Source organism: Gossypium hirsutum, chromosome A01 (genome assembly GCF_007990345.1).
Source record: "Gossypium hirsutum isolate 1008001.06 chromosome A01, Gossypium_hirsutum_v2.1, whole genome shotgun sequence".
NCBI lineage: Eukaryota > Viridiplantae > Streptophyta > Magnoliopsida > Malvales > Malvaceae > Gossypium > Gossypium hirsutum.
Genome location: NC_053424.1, coordinates 35,575,285 through 35,585,653, shown reverse-complemented (window position 1 = coordinate 35,585,653; position 10,369 = coordinate 35,575,285). Strand labels below are relative to the sequence as shown.

The 10,369-nt window shown below is 36.8% G+C and overlaps 1 non-coding gene across 1 annotated transcript; it reads right to left on the bottom strand.

Moving 5' to 3' along the window:
- Positions 1–9,964: 9,964 nt before the first annotated feature.
- LOC121208385 (small nucleolar RNA R71) lies at positions 9,965–10,071 on the bottom strand. Its single transcript, XR_005903395.1, has one exon. It is a non-coding gene; the product is annotated as a small nucleolar RNA R71 (small nucleolar RNA).
- Positions 10,072–10,369: the final 298 nt, after the last annotated feature.

The following is a 10,369-nucleotide window of genomic DNA, read 5'->3' as shown; positions in this document are numbered from 1 at the left end:
TAAGCAAAAAATCTCATTTGAACCTTAGGAATAGATTATGATACAAGTGACATGTCACTAGGGTTACCATGTTATGTGATTATGTGATTCGGGTGTTGGTCTCGTACATCCTATCGGTGGCTGAGTATATCAACATATGTTGCGGTTACTTAACAGCTTGTGTGAGTAGCACCGAGTAGCTGCGTCTACAACTTGTGTGAGCAAGCCCGTTGATTAGCTCGAGAGCGAGCAATTATGTGATATGAGATTAAGGTAGCATTGGCTACATATGTGGCACTTAGTGTGTTAGATTTCCCAGTATCCGACATTATTATTCCGTGTAAAAGCCCATTTTTAGGTCAAATAGAAACAGTGGTTTCAGTCTGAAGTAGAAATGCTAATTTTATTATTTATTTAAGCTCTACAGTACGATTGAATGATTATGTGAAAATTTTGTTAAGAAATTTTATCGATAGGGTGTCCAATTTGACTAATAGGACTAAATTGCAATAAATGCAAAATATGTTTTCTAGAAGCTAGAGGTGTCTAATTGCTATGAATTTTAAAATTGGGGGTACTTAAATGGTAATTAGACCATTATACTTTAAGTTGGACAAAAATGGACATGGTTAGATGATATTTCAAAGTTTGACATTAAGGGCATTTTGGTCATTTGGTTAATAAGGAAAAAATTAACCAAATAAAAGATGTCATCTTTTCTAATTTCATCTCCATGGCTGAAACTCACAAGAGGAAGATATAGCTAGGGTTTGGCCAACTTTCAAGTTCGATTGTAAGTCCGATCTTGTCTCGTTTTTTGATGATTTTTATATTTTTGAGATCGGTGCAACCTAATCTAACTATTTCAAGGACTAATTTGAGAGAAAATCAAAGCCTAAAATTTTACTCATGCAGAATATTTGTGTATTTTGATGTCTAATGGTAGAAAATGTATGTTTTATGTTAGGTAAACAACATTACCAAGTGATTTTTTGATGAAAATGTCAAAATGGGAATTTTTTGTAAAAGTTGTAAAATGTGTGTAAAAATGTGAATAAATGAAAATTTTGGGCTGTTATGAGCAAGGAATAGGTTCAACTAGGCTTGGGTGTGATGAAATTGAATAAAAATCATTTTTACGAGCCTAGGGACTAAAATGTAAAAAAGTTGAAAAGTTAGGGGAAAATATAATTTTTGCCATAATGTACTTTTGGGATTAAATTGAATAATGTGATAATTGAATAAGTTAAATTTGATATTATAGATCAGGAAAGACGAGATCCTGACCTAGACCGGGGAAAGAACAAAGTTGTGGACTAAATCGAACAATTAACCATTTTGTACTGAGGTAAGTTCGTATGTTAAAAATAAGCATTAATATGATTGTATTTTATTTCTTTAATATTTCATGAATTGTATGCTTGATAAATTTGGATGAGCTTAATCTTATGAACGAGTCCGGAGATGAATCGACAAGTGAAAAATCTCGATGAACCTTAGGAATAGGGTAGGATACAAGTGACATGTCACTAGGGTTAGTATGTGTTATGTGATTATGTGATCCAGGTGCTGGTCTTGTACATCCTACCGGTGGCTGAGTATATCGGCATATGTTGCGGATACTTGACAGCTTGTGTGAGTAGCACCGCGTAACTATGTCTTAACTGACAGCTTGTGTGAGCAGGCCCGTTGATAGCTTGAGATCGAGCAACTATGAGATATGAGATTTGAGGTAGCATTGGCTACATATGTCACACTTAGTGTGCAAGAATCCTGAGTATTCGACATTATTATTCCGAGTGGTTTACAGGTATGTCAAAGATGAGATCAAGTGTAAATTCCTTTTGAGATGGTACAAGTTTGTACTTGAAGCTCATATCTAATCAATGCTTGAAATGATGAATATGAGGTAAGTTTTGTGATGGAATGAGCTATGATTATGAGACCATGGTAAATATACATTTAATTATGTTATATTATTTGAATGTTACATGTATGGTAGGTTACTTATTTCTTGCATACGAGATTACTAAGCTATATAGCTTACTCTGTTTATTTTCCATGTTTTTATAGTATCACTAAGCTAACTCGGATCGGAGATCATCAGAGATTTGCCTCACACTATCAAAACTGTTATTTTGGGTATTTGATGATCATAGTATTTTGAAAGTATGGCATGTATAGGGACCTGGTCTTTTTGTTATATATATCATAATGATTTTAGTCAATGTATTGGTTTGTAATTGTCAAAAGTTGATGTGGTATTTGGCCATGTAACTTGGCTCATTTCGATTGGAATGGTAGTAAGCATATCTATATATATTTATGTATGCATGCGCGTGTAATCATCCTTTGTGTAATGTGGACTATGAATGCTTGGTGAATGATGGAATTGTGATTTAAAGCATGAATGTGAAATGTTTGGTAATATGACCTATGGATGAAATGATAAAATTAGTTACAATTAGGCATCTTGAAAATAGTCAATTGTGTTTGATAAATCTTGTGTGTATGGTAGATGTTGATATTGTATTAGCATGTATTGGTCATAATTGTGGATGTTGTGGTTGCCTAAATACATTATGTTTTGTGCCTTGAATTGGTGTAAGTGTATATGTGAATAAGGGTGGCAAATGGCTTGGTAAATAGCCTAAATTTTGTCCACACAGGTAGACACACGGGCGTGTTTTTAGGCCTAACACGCGGTCTACCCCATGGGCGTGTGTTCTGGCCGTGTGTCCCTTGCACCAAAATTTTTAGAAATAGAAAGCTTAGAATTAAGCACACGGGTAGAGACACGGGTGTGTGTCTTAGCCGTGTGGACGGCACGACCTCGAACACGGGCGTGTGCCTTGGCCATGTGAAGTCTGCACCTATTTTAGAAAAATTAATTTTCCATACGGACTAGCACACAGGCGTATGACTTGGCCGTGTGATCTAAATTTATTCATGGGTTACAAGTCAGAGAGTTACACGGGGTCGGGACACGGGCGTGTGTGACCATACAGCCTACCCACACGGGCGTGTCCCATATCCATATGGGCGTGTAACCCCTGTTTAGTGGGAAAAAATTTTAATTTTTGTAAAAATTTCTAAAGTTCTTGGTTTAGTCCAGAACCACTTCCAAATCATGCTTTGAGCCTCGTAGGCTCGTATTAGGGTCTTTATGATTAATTACAAATAATTTTAATTTAGACGCAAATTTATGACTCGAAATTGTATGATTGTTTGTGATGTGAGTCTGGTAATGCCTCGTATCTTGTTCCGACATTGAACACGGGTAAGAGGTGTTACATTTAGTGGTATCAGAGCTATGGTTTAGTCTATTCTCGGACAAACGTAGCGTGTGTAAGAGTCTAGCTATACATGCCATATATAAATTGTGATAGTGTGATGACTCTTGACAATTTAAACTATGTTTTCATATAGTAAATGGATCCCGACCAGGAAGTAGCTAATGATGTAGAAAATAATGCGCCGGCTCCAGCCCAAGGGACCGCTCCATTTGAAAGGAGACCTGTGATGATTAGTCAGGGAGGAGAGGCTAGGGAAGCCTTCTTCCAAAGGATGAATGAGTGGTTTGCTGAGTTTGTTCGGACAAATCCGACTGCTCAACATCCTCCACCCTCACCTAACCCTCAATCGGTTCCCATAACTCCCCAAGGTGTGGATTTGGTAAGATTGAACAAGTCTCCAGTCGATAAGATCCAAAAACAATAGGCTGAAGAATTTAGAGAAAATATCGATGATTAGCTCGAGAGAACAGAATTCTGGCTCGAGAATTCTATCTGGGTATTTGACGAACTTTCTTGCACACAGGATGAGTGCTTGAAATAGGCTGTGTCACTTTTTAGGGATACGGCATATCAGTGGTGGAACACTCTAATATCAGTGGTACCAAGGGAAAGAGTTACTTGGGATTTCTATCAAGAGGAATTCAAAAAGAAGTACATCAGTCAACGGTTCATTGATCAGAAATGTAAAGAGTTCTTAGAGCTAAAATAGGGCAGTAGGACTGTGACTGAATACAAACGAGAGTTTGTTAGGCTCAGTAAGCATGCTTGGGAATGCCTCTTGACAGAGGCTATTATGTGTAAAAGATTCGAAGATGGACTAAATGAAGACATCAAACTGTTAGTTGGGATTTTAGTGCTGAAGGAATTTGTTGTGCTAGTCCAACGAGCTTGCAATGCAAAAGAGTTGAGCAAAGAAAAGAGAAAATTTGAGTTTGAGACTAGGGATTCGAGAAAGCGACCGATGAATAAGTCGTTTCAATCCTCATCAAAGAAATCAAGAGATTTGTATGCTCGCTACAATGATTCAGCCTAGTATCCTAACCGAGATAGTGGGAAGCAATATCCAGGTTCTAAGGCCCAAACTACATCCATAGCGAGCGTTGATAATGCTAGGTCTAATAAGCCTAAATACCAACACTGTGGAAGACAACATCACGGTAAATGTAGGATGAATAACTGGACTTGCTTTATATGTAGCTCCCAAGATCACTTCATTCGAGATTGCCCTGAAATGGCTGAAAAGGATAATTTTCAGAATGCAAGATCGAGTAATACTACTGCTAGAGGGAGGCCAGTGAGAAATACAGGAAATGAAACCAGTAGCAGAGGTGTATCCAAGGATTCAGCTGTGAGATCGAAAGTGAGAGCACCTGCGAGAGCTTATGCTATTCGAGCTTGAGAGGATGCGTCCTCCCTTGATGTGATCACTAGTACATTTTCTCTTTATGATACTAATGTAGTTGCATTAATTGATCCTGGATCAACTCATTCTTATATTTGAATTTGGTATCTAGTAAGAATTTGTCTGTTGAGTCTACTGAGTTTGTGATTAAGGTGTCTAACCCTTTAGGCAACTATGTTTTAGTTGATAAAGTTTTCAAGAGTTGTCCTTTAATGATTTGAGGTCAATATTTTTCGGCTGACTTAATGTTTTTGCCATTTGATGAGTTTGATGTGATTCTTGGAATGGATTGGTTAACTCTACATGATGTAATAGTGAATTGTAGATGAAAAGTTATTGAACTGAAATGTCAAAATAATAAAATTCTTCGGGTTGAGTTGGATGAGTCGGGTGAATTACCTATTGTGATTTCGTCGATGTCGGCTTAGAGGTAAGTAAGAAAGGGTTGTGAGGCATTTCTCGCGTATGTACTGAATATAAGATGTCTGAATTGAAGATTGAATCAGTACCGATAGTTTGTGAATATCCGGATGTGTTTCTAGAAGAGTTGCCTAGTTTACCGCTAGTAGAGAGGTGGAGTTTGCTATTGATTTGGTACCAGGGATTGCACCGATATCGATAGCTCCATATAAGATGGCTTCGACCGAATTGAAAGAATTGAAATCTCAGTTGCAAGAGTTGACAAATAAGGGTTTTGCAAGACTGAGTTTTTCTCCCTGGGGTGCACCAGTATTATTCATCAAGAAGAAAGACAGATCCATGAGACTTGTATTGACTATCATCAACTTAACAAGGTTATGATAAAGAACAAGTATTCGTTACTGAGGATTGATTATTTGCTCGACCAGTTGAAAGGGGCAACAGTGTTTTCAAATATAGATTTGAGATCCGGCTACTATCAGCAAAGAGTTAAAGACTCAGATGTGCTGAAAACCTTGTTCAGAACGAGGTATGGGCATTAAGAATTTCTTATTATGGCTTTTAGGATAACTAATGCTCCTGCTATTTTTATGGATTTGATGAATTAGATCTTCAGACTGTTTTGGACAAGTTTCTAGTCATGTTTATTGACGACATCTTGATTTATTCTCAAGATGAGTCTGAACATGCCAAACCTTTAAGAATTGTGTTGCAGACTTTGAGAGATAAGAAATTGTTTGCTAAATTCAGCCAAAGACAGTTTTGGCTCCGAAAAGTCAGATTTTTGGGGCATATTGTATCAGTGGAAGGTATAAGAGTTGATCTGAGTAAGATTTTGGCAATTGTGGATTGGAAACCGCCGAGAAATGTATTCAAGGTTAGAAGCTTTTTGGGCTTAGCTGGTTATTATCGACGCTTTGTTAAGGGATTTTCGATGATTGCTACACCTATGACCAAATTGTTACGAAAGAAAGTGAAATTCGAGTGGTCTGAGAAATGTCAAAAGAGTTTTGAACAGTTGAAAACGTTGTTGACTGAGGCAACGGTGTTAGTGCAACCTAAGTCGGGAAAAGAGTTTGTGATTTACAGCGACGCATCATTTAACGGTTTTGGATATGTGTTGATGCAAGAGGGCAAAGTGGTAGCTTATGCCTTGAGACAGTTGAATCCGTACGAAAAGAATTATCTGATGCATGACTTGGAATTGGTTGCCATTGTGTTTGCTTTAAACATTTGGCGTATTCAGTGAGAAGTACCACATTTGGCAAGAGTTTGAAGTATTTAATGACTCAAAAGGAGTTGAATATGCAACAAAGGAGATGGCTCGAGCTATTAAAATATTATGAGTTGGTAATCGATTATCATTCGGGAAAGGCGAATGTAGTCATCGATGCTTTAAGTTGGAAATATTTGTTTGCTTTGAGAGTGAAGAATACGCGATTGACTTTATCTGATGATAGCTCGATTATAGCTGAGTTGAAAGCTAGACCGTTATTTCTTTAGCAAATTTGTGAAGCTCAAAAATGTGACAAAGAGTATCAAGCTAAAAGATTTCAATGCGAATCGACTAGTGATTCAGACTATCAAATTGGGACCGATGGATGTTTGATAGTCCGAGGTAGAATTTGTGTATTGAGAGATATCGAGCTTATTCAAAAAAATCTTTATGAGGTACATAGTGATGGTTTGTCTATTCACCCAGGAAGTACAAAGATGTACAATGATTTAAAGAATTTGTATTGGTGGTCAAGTATGAAAAGAGATATATCTGAATTCGTATCAAGATATTTGATTTGCCAACAAGTAAAGGCCAAACACCAAGTACCTTCGAGTTTACTTCAGCCTATGATGATTCCCAAATGGAAATGGAATAGAATTACGATGGATTTCATTACTGAATTACCTCTAACTCCGAAGAACAAAGAAGCTGTTTGGGTAGTTGTTGATAGATTGATGAAATTGGCTAACTTTATTCCAGTACGTACCGACTATACACTTGATAAGCTAGCTGAACTGTACATTGCTGAAATTGTTAGATTGCATAGAGTGCCTATTTCTATTATTTCAGATAGAGATTCGAGGTTTACGTCTCGATTTTGGAAGAAGTTGCAAGAGGCTTTGGGTACAAAGTTGAACTTTAGTACCGCATTTCATCCATAAACGGACGGTCAATCGGAAAGAACGATTCAGGTTCTTGAAGATATGCTTTATTGTTGCGTATCAGAATTCGAAGGTAGTTGGGAAAAATATCTACCTTTAGTCGAATTTGCTTACAACAACAGTTTTCAGTCGAGTATAAAGATGGCACTGTATGAGGCATTGTATGGTCGCAAGTGTTGAACTCCGTTTTACTAGACCAAGCTCAGTAAGAGACATATTCACGGGGTTGATTTTGTTAGAGAAACCGAAGAAAAAATGAAGGTAATCTGGGATTATTTGAAAGCAGCTTCAGATAGATAGAAATCGTACGTAGATTTGAAATGAAAAGAGATTAAGTTTCAAGTCGGTGATAAGGTATTTCTAAAAGTATCTCCGTGGAAGAAATTTCTTAGATTCGGTTGTAAGGGTAAGTTGAGTCCGCGCTTTATTGGCCCGTATGAGATTATTGAAAGAATAGGGCCAACGACTAGCCTTGCCATCAGAGCTAGAAAGGATTCACAATGTGTTTCACGTATCGATGTTGTGCCACTATCAATCAGACCCATCGCATGTGATTTCACCAACAGAGATTGAGATTCGGCCTGAAATAACTTATGGTGAAGAACCAATCAAGATTTTAGCTTAGGAAGTTAAATAGTTGAGAAATAAAAGTATAACCCTAGTGAAAGTTTTGTGGCAAAGACATGGGGTTGAAGAGGCTACGTGGGAACCCAAGGAAGCTATGAGAAAACAGTACCCAAACCTCTTTTCCGGTAGGATTTTCGAGGACAAAAATCCCTAAATGGGGGAGAGTTGTAACAGCTCGTTTTTGGGTCAAAACAAAAAAGTGGTTTCAGGACCATAAATTCAAAGTAAAAATGTTAATTTTATTATTTCTTTAAGGTCTACAGTACGTTTGAATGATTGTGTGAAAATTTCATTAATAAATTTTATCTATAGGGTGTCCAATTTGACTAATAGGACTAAATTGCAATAAGTGCAATATATGTGTTCTAGAAGCTAGAGGTGTCTAATTGCTATGAAATTTTAAATTGGAGGTCCTTAAATGATAATTAGACCATTATACTTTAAGTTGGACAAAAATGGACATGATTAGGTGAAATTTCAAAGTTTAGCATTAAGGGCATTTTGGTCATTTGGTTAATAAAGACAAAATTAACCAAATAAAAGATGTCATCTTTTCTAATTTCATCCCCATGGACAAAATTCACAAGAGGAAGACATAGCTAGGGTTTGGCCAACTTTCAAGCTCGATTGTAAGCCCGTTCTTATCCCATTTTTAATGATTTTTATATTTTTGAGATCAGTGTAACCTAATCTAACAATTTCAAGGATTAATTTGAAAGAAAATAAAATTCTAAAACTTTACCCATGTAGAATATCCTTGTATTTTGATGTCTAATGGTGGAAAATGTATGTTTTATGTTAGGTAAACAACATTTACCAAGTGATTTTTTGATGAAAATGTTAAATAGGGACTTATTTGTAAAAGTTGTAAAATGTGTATAAAAATGTGAATAAATAAAAAATGTGGGCAATAGGTTTTGCTAGGCTTGGGTGTGATAAAATTGAATGAAAATCATTTTTACGAGCCTAGGGACTAAAATGTAAAAAAGTTAAAAAGTTAGGGGTAAAAATGTAATTTTTGCCATAATGTGTTTTTGAGGTTAAATTGAACAATGTGATAATTGAGTAAGTTAAATTTGATATTATAGATCAAGAAATATGAGGTTCTAACCTAAACCGGGGAAAGAACAAAGTTGTGGACTAAATCGAACAATTAGCCATTTTGGACCGAGGTAAGTTCGTATGTTAAAAATAAGCATTTATATGATTGTATTTTATTGCTTTAATATTGCATGATTTGATAAATGTGGATGAGCTTAATCTTATGAACGAGTCCGAAGATGAACCGATAAGCGAGAAATCCCATTGAACCTTAGGAATAGGGTAAGATACAAGTGACATGTCACTAGGGTTAGTATGTCTTATGTGATTATGTGATCCGGGTGCTGGCCGTGTATGTCCTACCGGTGGCTGAGTATACCGGCATATGTTACGGATACTTCACAGCTTGTGTGAACAGCACCGCGTAGCTACGTCTTAACTGACATCTTGTGTGAGTAGGCTCGTTGATAGCTCGAGAGCGAGCAACTGTGAGATATGAGATTTGAGGTAGCATTGGCTACATATGTGGCACTTAGTGTGCAGGAATCCCGACATTATTATTCTGAGTGGTTCATGAGTATGTCAAAGATTTTCTAAGTCACAGGGCCTGCCCATACGGGCGTGCCCAAGCCATATGGGCGTGTGACCCCTGTTCATAAAAAAAAATTTCTAGGTTTTGTAAAAATTTCCTAAGTGCTCAGTTTAGTCCCGAACCTCTTCCAAAGCATGTTTCGGGCCTCGTAGGCTTGTATTAGGGACTTTATGATTGAATGTGAATGGTTTTAATTTGGATGAAAATTTATGACCCAGAATTGTATGTTTGCTTGCTTTGTATGTCCGGTAATGACTCGTATCCTGTTCTAGTGTTGAATACGGGTAAGGCGTGTTACAAGACACACTAAAGTTGAAACTATTTCTATACTTGTTGTGAGATCGAGCACTGGCATGGCTAAATTCATTGCCACCAAGTTCGATAGCTACTTAGCAAGAATTGGCAGAAAGGTTTTTGGTTAAGTATTTTTCACCAAGTAAGAACGCAAAGTTGCGTAATCAGATAACAACTTTTCAACAATTGGATGACGAATCTTTGTATGAGGTATGGGAAAGTTCCAAGGAATTACTTCATAACTTTCCTCATCATTGGATTCCTCATTGTATCCAGTTAGAGGCATTTTATAATGGTCTCAACGCACATACAAGATTAATGGTGGATGCTTCTATGAATGGTACGATTTTGTTTAAGTCTTATAATGAGGCTTATGAGATCATTGAAAGGATTGCAAGTAACAACTACCAATGGCTGAAAAATTAAGCAGTTTCAGGAAGACTTGTAGCTAGAGTGCATGAAGTGGATGTATTGGCTTCACTCTCTGCTCAAGTATGTTTTATTTCCTCTATGTTAAAACAATTTAACACTAATGGTTTGAATAATTTTGCAGCTCAA